At 46.0% G+C, this 18,207-nt stretch overlaps 1 protein-coding gene across 2 annotated transcripts in view; it reads right to left on the reverse strand.

The window, feature by feature from the left end:
* Positions 1-17,613, reverse strand: part of LOC128886804 (uncharacterized) — a 133,048-nt gene extending 115,435 nt beyond the window's left edge. Inside the window, exons 1-3 of one of the 2 annotated variants that reach the window (XM_054141968.1) lie at positions 17,338-17,613; positions 9,789-10,210; positions 6,153-6,354 (exon numbers count right to left, since the gene is read on the reverse strand). The gene's annotated coding sequence lies outside the window, so the exon portion shown is untranslated. Of the gene's footprint in view, positions 1-6,152; positions 6,355-9,788; positions 11,067-17,337 lie in introns of those variants that run through there. The other variant, XM_054141969.1, reaches the window with a different exon arrangement.
* Positions 17,614-18,207: the final 594 nt, after the last annotated feature.

The following is an 18,207-nucleotide window of genomic DNA, read 5'->3' on the forward strand; positions in this document are numbered from 1 at the left end:
GGGAATTGCCGCTGAAGATTTCTGAAGACGAAGATTTCGAGTTCTCGTAGGTTCTCCGATGACCTCGCAACTTTCACCGATGCTCGAGGCTTCTCGGAGAAACTCCCAGTTCGTTGGACGATGGGAAATTTGTCCACGGAGTGAAATCAAATGGAAAATCGTTCATAAAATCAAACGAAACGTGAGAGAATGAAACTTGTTCATAAAATAAGTAAACATTTCGACCCGAGGAACGCTAATAAAGAAGAGAAGCAGTCGAAGAAACCAGTTTCCACCAGTTTCCCCAGTTTTCTCCAAAATGTTCCAATAACCCCCAGCGATTTTCCTGGGACCCCGTTCTTCCGGAGTAAGTTCCGAATTCATTAGACCCCGGGTAGAATTATTCCCCAGTTTAATAAACGCGCGTGCTGCGAAAGCCTGAAAGCTCGGCCGACGAAAGCCGCGTCGCACGCGTGACTAAGATCGTAGAATTTAATATTTATGATCTCCCGTTGCCCCTGGGGAGCCCCTCCCGTAGCGGAGAAGCGCGACGGGGAAAATCAGAGTGCTTTCCACGACGAGGAGCAGCCCGAGAGGGATCTCTCCAGGCGCGGAGTGTCGCGAGGACGCAAACAGCCGTACGATTTCAGGATTGCAGGGACAACTGGATTAAAACGGTGTTGCTCTGGAAAAGGTGAAAAAAGACGAGGCCGTCCCGGGCGCTGGAAGAAGCGGGGGATTATTAAATTAAGTGCACCGAGACAGAAAGAAGCCTCGAGTCGAGTAGGGGAGATACGCCGCGCGTCAAATATTTGAGGTTTTCCGCCACCGTGAGCCATTTAAAGAATCCACCCGATAGCGCGACGAAAACTCCCGACAGTAGTCTGAATTTCGGCAATATTTTCAAAATCTGATAACCGTTCGATCGGAAATTCATTTAAGGAGGCTCTACAGTTACGCTGCAAGTCAAAATAGAGTTACTGTTGTCGCTTGATTCACGTAGTAGTAGATCTGGCAACGCCGCGCTTCATTTAGATAAATTCATTTATATCGATGTACTTGTCCGTGGAAAACGTCCGCGACGTGAACGCATGGCGTGCAATAATAACAATAAGCTTCGACAATAAGCAGCGTAAACAAATGGAAAATAATGAAGAAAATCGCGCGACATTCTTTTGGAGAGGCAAAAGGGTGACAGAAAAGATATATAAAAGAAGGTGTCTAGATCAAAAGTTGGGCAAAAATTTGAATGTTTTTGGGATAAAATCTAACCCGTATACAAATTTTGATAATTTTCTTGGCGTTATTTCTATTTGCACTAGAGCCTCCTTAACATACCAAAGTTCGTATACGTGACTTTAATCGATGGATTTTCGATTCCATTGCATCGCTGGGGAGTTTAATAGAAGCCTGAGTGTGTCTATATGACGCAATCGACGAACAAACGAAGCACGGAAGTAGTTGAAGAAAAGTAATCGCGTAGAATGTAATTTTGCTTCGAAATTAGGACGTCGATGATTTACCAAAAAAGCTGGTAAATTGCCAATCGACCGAACGCGGAAGGGAAACTGGTTAAAAGCAGAGTTTTGCAAGACAGCGCTGGAGCGAAACAAAGCGCATAAATTGCTTTTCATTCGAATATGAAGGCGTTTTTTTTTTCTTTTTTTTTTTTTTTATGTCGACAAAGGGCGCGTGCAATTATTTCCACTTTTCAAACGATAAATTATTCAAGACTCTCGAGGGTCTTTCCGCATCGATCACTTTTCGATGCTGGAATTCTGCTGGAATTAAAATGCGATTTAATGAAAACTTCGAGGAATGAAAATACCAAGCAAAATACAAAAGATTTTCCAGGAATAATAACGAAGACGTCTCTTACAATTACTTGATATTTTAATAACACGCTTAACAAGTATTACTAACTATTTTTACAGTAATCGCTTAAACGACTGGTCGTAAATAAACCTTTTTTGTATGTAAAAATGTTTCACGTGATATTAAATTCAATAATAATTATAGGTTGTCCCAAAAGTTTCTTTGATTTTGTTAATAATTAATATATACACAATATGGTATGTTTTATGTTACATTACTGAATTGTGTACGATTCATTTCGCTTCGTTACTGTTACAGCATCAATGTCTAAGAAATTAGATTGTCTATTTATAGAAACACTGCCACAGAAAATAATTGAACGCAACTCGCGAAAGAAACTTTTTAGAACAACCTGATACATGAAACAATTGTATATAATTTATACATTGTACGTAAGAGCTGTACACAAGAGTTGAAAAATTAGATTTAGTGTTGATATTCCCTTCTATTTAATTTAATGAACTCCATCCAAGTTTCTATACTGTGCAACATTTATAGAGAATATCGCAAGAATTGAATCGGAATGAAATCAGATATCAGAAAATTACACGATCCTGCCCACGGTGTTCATCGATGAGAATCGCGACTCGAAAGAGGAAAGGGTAGAGGAAAGAAGGCTTTGGATATTTCTATATACGGAAGTAACCGCGAGTCGATGGGAGAACAGGAACAGAAGTGCGAAGACGAAGTTCACGCTTCCTCGAGCGCTCAACATCGGATACTCGTCTCGAGTGGCTTTCGTTATTAACAAAGAGTCCCGGTCGAAGTTACGCAATAATTACCGGATGGTTTCTACCGGGAAAACTTTTGAGCCGCGGATTCAAGTTCCCGCGAGCTTCGCTGGCTTCTTGCCTCTCGCGAACACTCCGAAGTGAAAACCGTGGGAAAACGATCGAGGGGACGCGAATTTCGCGCGTGAAATCTCATCGTCGTTTCTCGCGCCATTATCCCATCGATGCTCCTTCGATTGGAACAATTATCGACGCTGGAAGTTCGAAGAGTCCACTGCCATTTAATCGAGATACAAAATTAAAGGACTGCTCCCTTAAGATTCTACGTTACCTATGGTAATACACTCCATGGTGAAGATACTCTGTCTCTCCTCGCGATGCACGTTAAACGTGATCGTTTCACCTACAGAAATTCCCTTCGCAACGGACCAGTTGAAATGACGAAATCAGATTTCGCGAGGAAATGTAAAAAGCATAGGGTCGAGAACGCCACTCTTTCTGAAATTCCACGTGAAATAATGGCGAATATAATTTCGAGTCGGAAGGCTTGCCGGTGTTTCATAAAATAGTCCTCTTCGAGCGTTCCATGGGCCGAGGTGGGGAGGGTGGGACGTTTTACGTCGCTAATTGCCGGGTCCCTGTTTTCCGTGGAAGCGAAAAAGCGTGTCGCGAAGCGCGAATAAACGAACGGGCGAAATTTCCAGCCGCGAAGGTCACCCCCGTCGCGCTCTGTCTCCGGAGAGATGGAATTTTCATTTCGCGCCGGTGTGTCGAGGCAAATATAAAAAAAGGAGCCGCTGGGAGTGGTCGCCAGATTAAACAGCCACTTTTCCGCTCTCAAAGAGCCAGGAGGGTAGGGGACAAATATTTGCGCGACCGCCGCTTCGGTCGCGGGTACGCGTCCCAGCGAAAATAAATCCTGAACCTCTTCTACAATTAACTTCCTATTAATTCAACGACCTTCAACCCCCTCCCCCCCCTCCCCCCCCTCCCCGCCGCCGATCCGCGCCGCTAATTAACCATTTCGGTGCTAACGGAGCCTGTAGCGACCCACCGTTTCACCCTGCTGGTGGCCAGGATACGCTATAGGCACCTCATAAATTTTTAATTGACTCGCAACTCTGCCGGAACACCGACTTCTTCCGTTAATGAAAATTTATGGAAGATTCGGTACAGTGGTGCGAGTAATTTGTTCATTTTATTGCATTATTATCCGCGCATGAATTAATTTAATTTTATAGAAGGGTTTACTGTACTCGGAGTTTCGTTTAAATTGAAGCAGATTTCACATCGGGGGTATTAATGTTACACCGACGTAATTGAAAATCCATCCCACCAAAGAATCGTTCTGGCAAACGTAACGTAACGTTTGTCCGTTTCGATTACTCGCATTCTACACACAGCTGGATTCGGTTAGCTTTTGTTTCATTATTTATATCTGAACGAATAACAGCACGTGCGGTAGATCGCACCAGTCTACGTCCACCCATTTAACGCGGGCCGATCGAGAACGAATGGCACAACCGGCACAGGCCGATTCTCCGTGCAGAAAGAAATCGAAAAAGTTACATGTTCTATATACATTTGTTTCGTACGAGGCTTCGTTTTTCGGGGAACATCGATTTCGAATATTCGTTTCGTACGCGCGAGGCTTGGGGGCCTTGTCTGACCAATATCGACTGTTTCCCCTTGCCTCGTTGTTCGTCAACGTTGAAACTGGTAACAACTGTTTTAATTCGTTTCGACTAATTGGAAAACACTAACATCAAACGCTACATTTTATCGCGTATCATTCAATACGTCCTCTATTCCTGGTTGCATTTAGATGAAGAAAGTAGTGTAAATATCTCGTCCAACCGCTGAAGACTACACGCTTGGTTTCTAAATCAATTTACGCTGTATCGTGTATTATTTTATACGTCCTACGTTCTTAACTGCGTTTAGACAAAGATAACCCCTAAAGACTACACGCGATGCGAGTACGTAGGACGAATTCTTTAAAAAAATCGACTCGCAAATTGCAAACGTCAAACGAATTCTGATCGGAAACTTCCAACCGAAAAGTCCTGGGTAAGTTATGCTCTAAAGCCGAAATTTTTCTGAATTATTTCAGCAGCGGCAGCTGGAACTAATTAGAGGAGCGTTCGGTCCAAGTAAATCGCGATCTCGTCGGAAACGACAGCTGGCGATTCATCGCGGCCACGACAGAAACATTGTACGTATACGGGCTCGGGTGATAATCCATTATCGGAGCTGCGATCTCGATGCTCGTTTTCGAGTGGACGAAAACGGTTCATCGCAAGATCAATCTCCGGCCTGCCGATTTTATCGGCCTATCTGCCCGGGCAAAAACCACCAATCATCGAAAATCTGCCCCGAACAAACTTTCGCGAAACGCGCCGGTGCCCTGAAACGACACTTCACGTCCTGGGAATATATATCGAGCGTTGGAACGAAGTGACTGGAGAAAGTGCATGGAAAATCTGGTGTCTGCGTAAAGTTCGCGGCCAGCAACGATCACATTTACAGAATCGCGTCCCTCCATTGACCTTCTCCCACCGTTCCAGTGTCCACCAGTCGTTTAAAAAGCGCGTTTTGTTCCCCGGCGGTGGATTCCTGTGCAAATATGGAGAACGAATTGCGCCCAGCGATTCAAAACCTTCCGCGAGAGTTGAGTCGTCCAGGAGAAAGGGGACGAGGGGAGGACGAACCGCGGGGCCGAAATTGAAAATGCAAATCTCGCGGGGAGTTTCGCAGGCAGTTGCGAAAACGCAGCCGGAATCGCCCGGTCCTGCGAAAATTTCCGAGAATCCCCGACGAATGATAGCGGCCGGTTACAGGCTGCTTCCGTAACAGCTGCTTTGCATAACCCATTTAAGCAGCGAGACGCGGAGAATTAAAATTGCTCCCAGAACCTGCCGAGCGAAACACGGGACGCGTCGAGTCTCGATCATTCACGTTTTCTACGTAATACGTTCGTTGATTCGCGTATTTCGTTCGATCGAACGTAATTTATCGGAGAACGTTCCATAAAATGGATGGTGTGAAGGATCTGTCTGATTGTGCGTGGAACTCGATAACTCGGAAAGTACTTATATCATCGATCGAGCTCGTAATTAATTAATTCGAACCTATAACCTAAACGCTGTGAACATTAGATTGTCCCAAAAGTTTCTCTCGTGACTCGGTTACTTTATGTAGCTGTGTTTACATATATAGACGACCTAATTTCTTAGATGCTGATGTTGTAACAGTAACGGAGCAAAATGTATGTATTACTAATTAATGAAATGGAAGAAACTTTCGGGACAACCTGATGCAAAAGTGTTATTTAAAAATATGTCGAAGCAAATGTAGATATTAATCGAAGAAATTTACGCGATATAGTTTTAAGTAGAATTGAAAAATTGTCAGTGTTTCGGGAAAGGTTCGATGAAATATCCTCGCGTCTATTAAGTCTTTGAAACTGACGGACATTCGAGAAGGTTCGGAGGGCGTCGAGAATGTTTGGAATAGCTGGTGAACGAGGAAGAAGCATGCAGGTATATTTAGTTTCAAAGGACTCACCCTTCATGCCGAGGGCCAGTAGCGCCGCTCTCCGCTCGAGGACACTTTTTCGCGATCGATTTTCCCGTGGATCGCGATCGCACCACCGTCGACGCGCTCGAGGAACAACTTTGGAACTACACGATCACTCCCAATCCCGTTTCGAGCGTGGAACCGCGCACAAAACGATCGGCCAGAGGCTTCAGGAACACCAAACACTTGTCTGCGAACAGAAAATGTCGTCAGTTTAATATTAATATAGAGGATGAGACTGGATAATAAATTCTACGATATAAATTTCAATTTTGTAATCGACTATTTTCTTATTTGGGAGAATTTATATGGAAACTCGATTAATATCGAATATTTTAATGACAATTTGCCCTTAAGGGCGGTATTATTTTCTGTGTTGGCGAAAAACAGAGGCGTAGATTATATTACACGCTAAAATCATTGAAATCACGTCCAAAAACAATTTTCGTATCACGGAAAATAAGGGAGATATTCAGGTAGGCTCTTTCTCTCTGTACAGTATTTTATACGTTAAACAAAATACGTGCTTTAAGCGAATAAAAACCGGAATATTAGAATACTCGGTTAAAAGGTTTACTTTCTCTCTATGATTGTAGAGTCCATTTGGTAGATTACTTTGGTAATCTACTCCAGTGGCGCAATTAAAACTACCGAGTACGACACGCGTTCTCCTTTTTCAATTTTTTATTTTTTGTCTTTTTTTTTTCATAGCACGTTCGCGGTTGAATTTCGAGACGCAAAGGGAAAAGGTATTACCAAGATTACCGTAGTTACCAGTCGAGTCGCAATTACATTTATCTACCGCGTTTCTCCATTTTGTTTCGGTTTCGTCGCTCCGCGTCCAAAACGCAACCGCGAAAAAATGAAATTGAAAGCTCATTTGAAGCTCGACTCGCGCGATTCCCGATGCCTGAGCGTTAATAATCCTACGTATTAAATGTTGATATCGTATTTAACGTACGTCCTCGGCAACATGCTATCATTTCGCGCGACTACGGTCAACTCGCGGTTTAATTTCATTTCGAATATTTCTTCTCGCATATCCGATGGCATATATACCGCCGATCCCATAAATTCTTCTCTCCAGTCTCTCGAAAATTCGGCCAATTCGCGAAAGAGTCAGGCACGCGCGATCGATAAATAAAGCCACGACAGTGGAACCCTGGGAAGAAAACTAATTCAGTCATTCGGAGGGATAAAGACTCGAGGAGTCGAGTAATGAAATTTCTGCAGGTGTCGCTGTGAAGAAAGGAAACTCGATAAGGAAACGGAAGCAGCGAGAGCAGCGTCCCGACGCTGCCGTTTCGTAAGCAGAAATTCGAGGGGCCAGTCCCAGGGGCGAGCCAATTTACGACGAGGCTTAGTCCCGCGACCCCCCCGAGGGAAACACCGAAATGACCGACCGTTGTCGTCGTAAATTTCCGAGGAAAAGGAAAGGGAAACAACGTCTCTGGACGCCTGGGTTCCAGGTTGCCTACTTATCAGCTGGACGCTCGCTACGCTCTACCGAACAAACTTGTCCCTTTGGACGACGGCGTAAAAATTTTACGAGATCCTCGCGACACCCTCAACCCCTGGAATCTCGCGATTTGATGCTGGATCCTAAGAGTCACGTAGCAACGAGCGAGAATATCGTTGGCACCAGTGACATTGGATCTCTTTGGGAGATTACTCTGTAGCGAGGACTCGGAGCATTTTTCGAGCTGAGATTTCGATTCGTTGGTACGTTTAAGCAACTGTTTTTAATATGTAGCTTCGGCTTTAGATTTTCACTGACTACATTCTCGTGCCGAGGGTCTTCGACGGTTGCTTCAGAAGAATCGTATCGAATGAGAAAAAATTCTCGAGGAATCCTCGAGGATCCTCTGAGAGAAATATAATCGTTCAAAGTCAGTGTTTCGAATGCTCGAGGAAAGGAGATTTCCGGGACAAGATCGAGTGTCACATCCTGGGTTTTTTAAATAGATTACTACGGGAAGCTCTGGAGCAACTCTTAGCAAAACAACCCTCGAAGGAATTCCAGTTTCAGTCTCCCTTCGAGAATCTCTTTCTCGTATAAACAATGTCTAGCTGCTTCTATTGACTCTGTAGACGATTAACAAACATTCGATAGGGCTTTGGCACTGATACCTCGCCAACTAAACAATGATATTAGGTCATCCCACAAGTTCGTATCACTTATTCTTCTGCTGCTCAAATTAATCTGTGAAACGTACCCTTAAGTGCTATAAAAAAAAAAATGTAATCTGCCTGATTTTACAACATTTTCTCACCTTTCTGACATAGTTGTTGTACCTACCGTCGCTATAAAATTTTTGTAATGTTTTTTTATTAGATATTGACTCAGTCTGCGGCACGAACTTACGGGATGACCTAACGCTTCATCGCAAAATATAGTGACACATGAACCACGGGCGACTTTTCCTCCGTCTTCGATAATATCCAACAAAGCGGCAGAACGGATTGCCAGATAAACAGCCCCATGAATTTAAATTTCCATTAAAAGAAATACACATCCTTTATCCGCGCACTATAAATCCGCGAGGTTTCATAAAAATCAGCGACCAACGCTCCCGCGAATATTCCCGGGCGAAATACAAAGTAAAATATAGACTCCGGTTAGATCTGAGCTCCATAAAATCACATTCCTCCGGCGTTCGAGGGAGAACGCACGTACAGCGTGTACAATTTTGCGAATTTATTCCAGTGTCTCGAGCAAGCCGCGTTCCGCGGCCGAGTTATCTCGATCTCTATTTTCGTTGCAATTCGAAGAGTCCCGATATTAAAAATACCCGAAGCAACCGGTTCCGCGTGCTGGGAGGTTACCGTAAAGAACGAACCAACGCGAGAGGGTGGCGCGATGGTGTTTCCGGGGTGCTTCGAGTTCTTTTAAAGTCGCGGCCTCGCGTTTCGAGAACGTGAATCGACTTTAAAAACGGACGCGAGGGGCGCAAATGGAAAGCTCGGTCGTCGTCGCGCTGCCGAGGGAGTTTCGCATTAATTTTTCAAACTTCCAAGAACCGAGAAGATTCTCCGATTTTATTTTACGACGGTCGCGTTCGGCAACCGGGGCCGTGGGTTTTATTTCGAGTGCATTAATCGTTCTAATGCTCGCTGCTTTCAGGGGCTATTCGAACAGTTATCGCGCGAGGCGAAAGAAGATGGTATAATTTTCCGAGTTCGCTCGTACTTCGTAATTAAATAAATACGTAGCCAGAGTCTCATAAGTACCTTCGATATCTATCGAAGAAATTCGATTAATTTAAATGATAGGCTTCGTGTTTCCAAATCAATTTTCCATTATAAATATGTACGAATTTATTTGGAATCACGAAGCATTCATTTAAATTAGACAAACAAATATACTCCTTTGCTCCTTGTAATTATATACTCCTTTTAATTACCATGTTCGAGAGCAGATACGAACGATGTCATTTCGAATGAACTCGCGTTGTATAAATATTCTAGCGAAAACAACGGGAATAGTTCTCATTTTCAATTTCGATCAGAGTTTATCCAAATCTGTTCGAACCTGTCTCGCAAGCCAACACAGAGGCAGCTCTAAATTGAAACCAGCTCTCGAACTAGCTACCGTGAACGTGAATTATCTTTGATTTGACTCACCTGCGAAGAATCCAGGGCGCAGGACGTTTTCCCACAGAGGAACTCGGTCGGAATCGAGCACGTCACAAAAACACACGGCACAACGTCATCGCTCGCGACGGAATCGCCGTAAGAAAAGCACGCGGGAGGATCTTTACTCCCGTCTAGAACGATCCGCGACTCCGTTTCTCATCCTTCGACGGTTCGCCGCCCCTTCGATTCCCTTCCACCCCGTGATGTCATCAACCGACGCTACTGTACACCTCGGTGGTGTTCGCGGGGATCGTGGCCGGTCATGTCGCCTCCACACTCGTGATCCTGAACGCGATTGGTCCTTTTCTAGCCTCTGAACTCCACCTGGACCGTTTTTGTCCACGGCAACGTTCTCCTCGGATCTCTCGCCTTCTCCTCGTCTTCTTTGATCCGTTCTAACCGAGTCCAAGCTGGAAACGAGGGTGGCGGCCGTTAATCTGGTTTGCTAGGCTGCTTCCAGCTCGACAGGGGATCGTTAAATAACTCAGTGGGTCAAGGACGAGAGTTAAATTTGCTTTCCGCGTGGCCTTCGAACGAAAGACGAAAGACGTATTCGAACGAATACAGAGACGCGAGGAGTTCCCTCGAGAACCTTCCAGCCGATCGACGACGTCTATGGATAGATGAGGTTCGATTAGGGGCTGATTGGAAGTGTTGTTCGATCGAAGATGATGGATAATTCGAAGGATCGGGTAATTCTTAGGTCTTCGGTAAACACTTTGCGAATGCTCGGAGAGAATAAAGTAGAATATTTATCGACACGTTTTTCAGTGTTTAATATACACTAAGGTCTCTGATATACTGAACAGAAATATCGTATCGCTAAGGAGAGACCGCGAATACCTCCTGGAAGTTGCCTCGCAATAAACTGGTGACTCCGCGAGGATCCTTTGAGACGAGTAGGATCGTTCCCGGAGTCGGTCCCGTACAATATCAAGTACCAGATCCTGCTTTTTAAATAGGTTACTGCAGGAAACTCTGGAGCAACTCTCAACAGAACTCGCCAACAACGAAAGAGAACAACCTCAAAGGAATTCCTGTTGCGAGGAGTAAGAGTCCTCCTTCGAGAATCTCGCAGCTTCCTCTTTATAAGCGATGTCTGTTTCCATTGACTCTTAGACTGAATGACGAGGAACGATCATCGAATACTCGAAGAAACAAACTGCGATCCTCGAATAATCGAAAATAGCTCTTGGCTCTCCACGAAGACTCGAACTCAGGTCCTTTGACTATCAGTCGAATGCTTTTCCAACTGAACCATCACTACACCCTAATATTTCTAATTTCACTGCTTATTATGGTGAACGTACCGGTTCTCAGGACCGACGAAGAACGACCGACGAATACTCGAGGAAAGAAACTATTTCCAAGCAAAAATTCTATGGTTGAAATGTATGGAAACAAGGACGCGGAGCAATTGCTGTTTCGCGAGGGTCGAGCGTTCGTCGAGGGGCAAGGAAAGGGAAACGAGTCGTGGTTAAACCGTCCTTGGACTTTTGAAAAGAATTTTATGACGTCACTTTTCGTGTTGACGCTCTTTCCTTGGGATTTCTTCGTATTACAGAGGGATTGTTCCGCCGCTCTAGTTTCAAATTGATGTAACTTTATCTGCTTATCTTTCATATCGATACCATTTCTCTGCAATTCTTCCTGAGATTTGTGTACACTCCACGAGATCTCTTCACGTTTTTCTAAGCCTCACGTGGGTGTATTTTACGAACTATTCTTTGACTGTTATTCTAACAGAGGATTCGATTCAGATACGAACATTCAACCCTAAACTGACATTCTAATACGAGACCTAACCGAGACCCAAAATTTAATACGAAATTCAAATACTAACGTTTCAATAGGGGATCCAATTCCGTGGCTAAATTCCAAAGCTAAAAAGCAACAAAATGGTGGAGGCAAGCGCCGTTTCGAGAGTGTGAAGGATCGAGATTGCGAGACCGTCGATTATTGTCAAAGACAAACGGCGAAACGATCCCTAAGGAATTCCCTCAAAGAACAACTCCCCTTGAGAAATTCTCGAGTATCCTCTTTTGACGGGCGAAAGTCGAGTGTCGTCCCGGTGTCGTCGCGAGCCGCGAATCGCCGCGTTTTAACCGTTCGACGAGGCTTCTGCGCCGCGCACTGTACCCGCGCGATAAATAAACGAACGGACGCTGTTGGAAAATGAAACAATGCACCGCGATAAATCTACGTTTTTATTCGAGGAGTTTCCTTCCTGTACCGATACGTACAGAGCGGAGATGGAAAGAACACTTATCCGAGTAAAAATTTCGAGTACGGAAAACGGGATAAATGGTTTCTCTCGAGTTCGGTTTCGTTACAATTTCATCACTATCCGACGTGTCGGAAAATATGAGGAAAACGCAAGTATTGCATTAACAGGTGAAACGAATAGACCGCCGAGAAGTTGAGGTCTGTTCGATAGTAAACGCGTCGACCGCCATTTTTCTTGAAACTTTGAGATTACATCGACCGAATACGTTCGATAGCGTAGTAACACTAATTCAAAATAACAAGGATTATTCCGCGTTTTTGTAACGGAATTGTCCTCCTTCGTTGCAACCATTAATTTCATAAACACTCGGGAGTTTTGCGAGAGTAATTTATTCCAAGTACCCCACTCGACACTCAGAAGGGCATTGTATCCCGTCGACTACGGAAACAAATACGTGTTTTGCGTTTACCGTTAATATTACTTCCCATCGAGTGTCATCGAAAGATTAAACGGTCGTTCGTGTTGTACAGGGTTGAACGATGCTTCGGTCAAGAGACGTCATTTTGAAACGAGTAGAGTAGTTCGACTGTACCAAAAAAAAAAAAGTACGTTTCTGCTTCTAAATTTAAACAATAACAAATGTAACATACTTATACGAGATAGGTGGTGGTTCGCGGCAGATCATTGTTTACTCCTTAACGACGAAACGATGCGATGAAACGTGATTCAAAATTGAATACGGCGGGGCAACAAGGCGATGAATATGTATCGAATTGCCTCTAGTCGAATTAAGGTTAATCGAAATCGCCGTATAACTACTCTACGTATTCGTTACCTCGTTGACCCGAAATATTCAATGTTTGAACATTTCTGGACACACCCCGTCCGTCGTTTCGTCGCGACGATAAATATGTAACGACGGATCCGAAGCAGCTGTTGTTCTCCGTCGTTTCGAAAATTTCTGTAACTCGTCGAGGCGAGAGCTCCGCGAACCGAGCAAGTTCGACGAGGTTGTCGGAGAAGCGAAGGAAAAGGAGTCGCGGTCAACGACGCGGGGAAATATCCGCGAAAAATATTAGGTCATATCGGAGGGGAGAGGGCGAGCGGGTGTCGGGATGGTGAATCGACACAGAAAAGTTGCCACGGCGTCCAGGAAGTTGCCAGTCGATAGCTCGAGTTCTTCCGTGCCAGGCGGACGAAACGACAGCCAGAAACAGAGGACGGGGCGGGAGGGAGAAGGGAGGATTTCGCGGGTGAAAGGTCAAGAGAAACACGATTCGACTGTCGTCTAGCTCAGAAATCCTCAACGGGGGGGGGGGGCAGGAGGAGGGGAGATCTAACAAAAACGGATAATTTCTTAGTGAAACGCGAGGGTAACGCGTGGTGGTTTTGAAAAATGAAACCTTTTCGCGTTATAAATTCAAGAATATGTTGAAAGAAGGAGTGTCTTAATATCACGGACACTATTCGCTAGACCTTTCACCTTTTAACGATATCAGGATCATTGACAGTATTTACCAAAATTTCACCTCAGAATGACCTTGACATTTTACCTACCGGGCTATTTAGAAATAGTCTTTAATTAAAATAAAGAATTTTCTATAGTAACATATGCCAATCTAGACTGACAATAATTCCTCCGTATTGTTACTGGGTACATCGAAAACCAAGTCTGTTTCCAAAAACTGAACATGGTAAATAGGCAACCATCGACACAGTAAGTAAATTCGAATAACTAGATACTGCAAGTGAAAAGCCTATGAATAGTCTGCCGGTAAATAAAGTGTCAATATCGCAAGCTTTACTTAACAAACACTACCCTCCGAGGACCTCGGCACCGTACGACGATATTTATTCGAATTCCACCTTCGAACGATCTCGATATTAGCGACGCTTACTAAGTTCGGACCTCGATTCGGAAAATCGCCTAGAAACTGGTAAATGTAGAAAGGCATCCCCTTGACGCGGAGGACCCTTAGAAGACCGGTATACCGTTATTGTCGGCAACAAGATTGAGAAACACTGGTCCAAAGGGTAGCAGAGCTGAACGCTCTCGAGATCGAGAGGGTCGCTGTGTGCGCAGTGCGGAAAGAATTCCGCATCCTGCTGCCGCGAAGGTCACGCTCGCTGGGACGAGGACACTTGACCCGGTTGTAGATGCGTCGAAGGACAACCGCAATTCGTCGATCCGCCTAGCAATTACTCCGTCGTCGCCTCGGCTTCCATCTTCTTTCGTTCCATTTCGCACTGTGTACTCTCATTCGCAAACAACGCTACTCGTTCTTTGAACACCGCGTCGTGAACAAACCCACCTTCGAACCTACGAGCACTCTGCTACTTCTAAGATAGTACTACTAAAGTACCATCGTTCGTCTACAGTCATCGGTCTGTCCATCCAAATTCGGACGATGAACTCGAGCGTAGAGGCCTACAGTCACTATATCTTCGAATATTTTGACGATCCGACGTCTTTCCACGCCTCGAGATTGCGACAGACGAAGGGTTGGCAAGTAGCTAAGCGTTGAGAGCCACGGTCGATCTGGCAGCGGTCCTCTGAAGGCACCAGCTCCAAGGATGAAAGTCTAAACAGCTGGCCAAAGTTGGCAAGAAAGCCCGAAGACGCTCGCGTCGCAGGGAGCCGGCAATCTTCAAATGCACCGCGAGGTATTCTCTCGTTGATTGAAAGTAGTTTGTCAGCGGGCAGCCGCGAAGCAGGAGCTCCATCAGAGAGATTGCTCGAATTTCAGCTAGCGCCAGAAACACCGCAGGATCCGCGGAATCGCTTTTAATACCGCGAGATATTCCGTCCCCGGGCTGAGAGCCACCTATTAATCAAACGGGGGAGAAAGTATTCCGACGCGAGACGAAGGGAACGCCAAGGATCCCATTTTTTTCGAAAAAAATCCGAGGAATGTTCGTTTCGAGGGTTCGGTTCGTTGCTGACAAGGTTAGCTAGACAGTGGTGTACATTGTAACATGTTTGACGATGACGTGTTGATGCGACGGCGATTTCATTTGCTTCCGAGAGACTTTCACCTTCAAATTCGGTTCACTTCGTACGACGTATCCTCTTAGAATACTGTCCTCGAGTTGCGTTCAATGAAAGGGTCGCGAAACCTAACCTAAATTGACGTTCCTTGGACTCCAGGAGCAAGTCCAGCTCCGTCTCCGTGACATAGAGTACTCGATCCAGAGGAACCGTTAAGCGATGTATTCATCGATCTCCGATTGGACGTCCTGGTATGCGAGCTAATCCTTCGATAATCGTTCCATTAGAACCCGATATCGAAATGGATCTCGTAATCCAACTCGGCCCATCAACCAGTCGAACCTCGAAGAAACTCGCGAGTTCCAACGTCGAAGCGAATCGACGTTCCCTTTGTATCGTGTCGAGGAACTCGTTGATTGGAAGAAACAGGAATCGCGAAGAAACCACCCTTCTCGCGAGACGTTTCGTCGCTCGATCGAGCCCACAAAGCGAGAGCCCGAGTTCGACTCGCGAAACAAATTCCCTTTCGAGCATGAAAAGTATACGGTTGGTCGAATCGAAGCTTTCAAAGAGTGCTCCGCCGTCCGAACGTCAACTCGAGAGAAGGTATCCTGCGAAGGTCGTCCTTCTTTTGACGCTCGAGAGCCCGGTAATGGTTGGGCAAGTTTTCAAAGAGGTCGTCAATTTCGTGAATCGAATCTCCCCTTTGAATCGTACAAACTACCCCCGCCGTGCTCCCGGCGAAGAGGGTGGTCGAGTGGCAGCTCGAGTTACAGCGCGCGTTACCCGACTCCTCGAGAACCATCGTAACTACCAATTTCGCTAGTTTCGGATCGACGATCCGAAGTGTTCGAGACCGAACTTGCGCTTTGCGGATTCGTCGAATCGTGGGAGGCGCTCGCGAGGCTTCCAATTTGGGTCACGGGTACTGTCGTTCTTTCGTACAACTTCTCACTGAATGTGTTCCGACGAACGCTTTCTCAAACTTCTGAAGCCCAGGCACTTGGCGGATCACACCTTGGAAGTGGTATTCCGAAACGAATTGGGATGATAATGGGAGGCTATCGTTGAAGGTGCGACTTGTATTGCAGGGTGCACCTTCGAAGAGACTGTTCGTCTAACGTTAGAAACCCTATAAATCTCAATTATGTGTATGTATCAATCGAAGAACCAGTTACTCCCAAAAATGTCCTGTTTTCGGTTGGAACAGTTGCACACGCGGTATATACCCACATACGATCAAAGACAAACTCGACGCATCGAGATCAACCTCCGAAATAAGCCAATAATTGTTCGAGTACGTTTCAGGATCCCTAGGATCGTAAAGGCTACTGGTTTGCTCTAACGAATGTCAACAGCGATGATAGGGTTGGCCCATACGCTGGGTCGTTCAACTTTCATCGAAGTGGGTCTCATTGGAGCCGCTCGATCTTCGACCGGATCCTTCGACAAGGAATGAGAGAGCACTGGTATTTCAAGAAAAGTTAGAAATCTAGTGGAACGTGTCTCTAAGGTGTCTCATCGAAGAATCGTTGCCTTACGAACCTCTTAGAGAATTATGAAACCGTCCACTCTATGAATCTCCGCTACAAACTCATTAACCTATAACAACATGTAATACGATAGAATTCGCGATAGAATTCGACTCGAACATGAAAAACACAAGTCATACACGTCGCGTAAAAGTGAATTTTATACCCGATTGCGAAAAACACGATTCTACAATAAATCGTAGAGTCAAGGGTTAAATTAAACGTCAAACTTCAATCACGAATGCATCATACGTCCTCTCAAACTCTAAAAGGAACGATCACTTCTTCAAGCAGAACCTCTTGGATCGCGAAGCCTTCCTTCGCCCTAACTTCCGGAACACAATTCTAATAACGTCGATCGCCCAACACGCACCACGTTGCATCCCGTCTCCTCGAATCCCCGAAGATATTACCAGCGATCCCACTCGCGAATCCTTATTCATCCCGAACTCGCACAACTCCGCGAATCCCGAGTTCGAGCTCCTGTTCCGAAAGGAATTACGATGCTGATGGAACGTGCGTGGAAAGTTGAACCGGCGTCGCGGTGTCATCAAAGAGCCGCACGCTTTTCAAACAAATCCCCCGAGAAGCTACCGATCCCTCGCATGAAGTCCTCCTTCGAGCGCAAAGTCGGGATATACCGACTTCCCCGTCGCGTCCCGGAAGCACCCGCGATGCCGATGAAACGTGCGTCGTAGGAGTAATTTGCATGGGTCTCTTCGTTGAACCAGTTGCTCCTCGAGCAAATTCCCCCTGAGGATCGGTGTTTCGACCCCGATGGCTACCCACCCCGTCGATGCCGAGCCGAGTGGACGTTGTGCAGCTTCCGACTGTCCGCGGCGTGATGGTCGGAAAAAAAAATCGCTTCCCAAACGACGGAAGCCAGCGAAGCGTCTGCACTGTGTTCGCGGGCTGGTGAACGACGTACGCGTTCGGGGTGATCACGAAACGGCGTGTTTGGTCGCGCGCGCGCGCGACTCGCAACTGGCCTCGGATGTCTCGCGGGGAAAACAGCCCTCGAGAGTCGTTCGAGGGGTTGACCCAGTTCGAGTCAGGGCCGGAGAGTGCGCGGTACGGACGCCAGCACGTCGCGATACCTACTGAGCCCGCGACGCTCTCGCGAGAGCTGCGCCGGAGCCTAGTTACCCCCTTGCCCTGCGCCCACCTACCCTTGGATCCCCCTGGCCGCGGCCGCGACCGCGTCGCTTAACCAGTTCGCCGACGACCAGCCCCAACTCGACCCGCGATCCTTCTCGGGACGAGCTCGTCCCTGCGGTTTCCTCCTCGATGCTTTCGACTCGATACGAGAGGGTTGGTAGGGCTGCCAGAGAGCGGAAAGCAAGAAACAGTCGAAGTGTAAGGGTTCGTTTTCTTTTTAGTTTAGGGGGGTCAGGTGAGTAGACTGCTCCCGAGGGATCCAGCTCCGTGAACCTGGCACTTGGTAACCGAAGAGAGATAAATGGAAATATTGGTGGTACTTGTGTAGTAAAAATTTATGTAGCGAAAATCTGTGCTGGAAATGTCATTTGTCAGGCAGAGATCGAATTTCTATAGCACGAGAGTTGGTAGAGAGATAGACGACGGCAACTGCGTAAGATGTTGTCGAGGTGTGCCATCTCTTTCTAGTAAAGGGTAGTGATCCTACTCTGGTGCAAGAGA

The sequence above is a fragment of the Hylaeus anthracinus genome, unplaced genomic scaffold, assembly GCF_026225885.1.
Source record: "Hylaeus anthracinus isolate JK02 unplaced genomic scaffold, UHH_iyHylAnth1.0_haploid 11985, whole genome shotgun sequence".
In the NCBI taxonomy this organism is placed as follows: domain Eukaryota; kingdom Metazoa; phylum Arthropoda; class Insecta; order Hymenoptera; family Colletidae; genus Hylaeus; species Hylaeus anthracinus.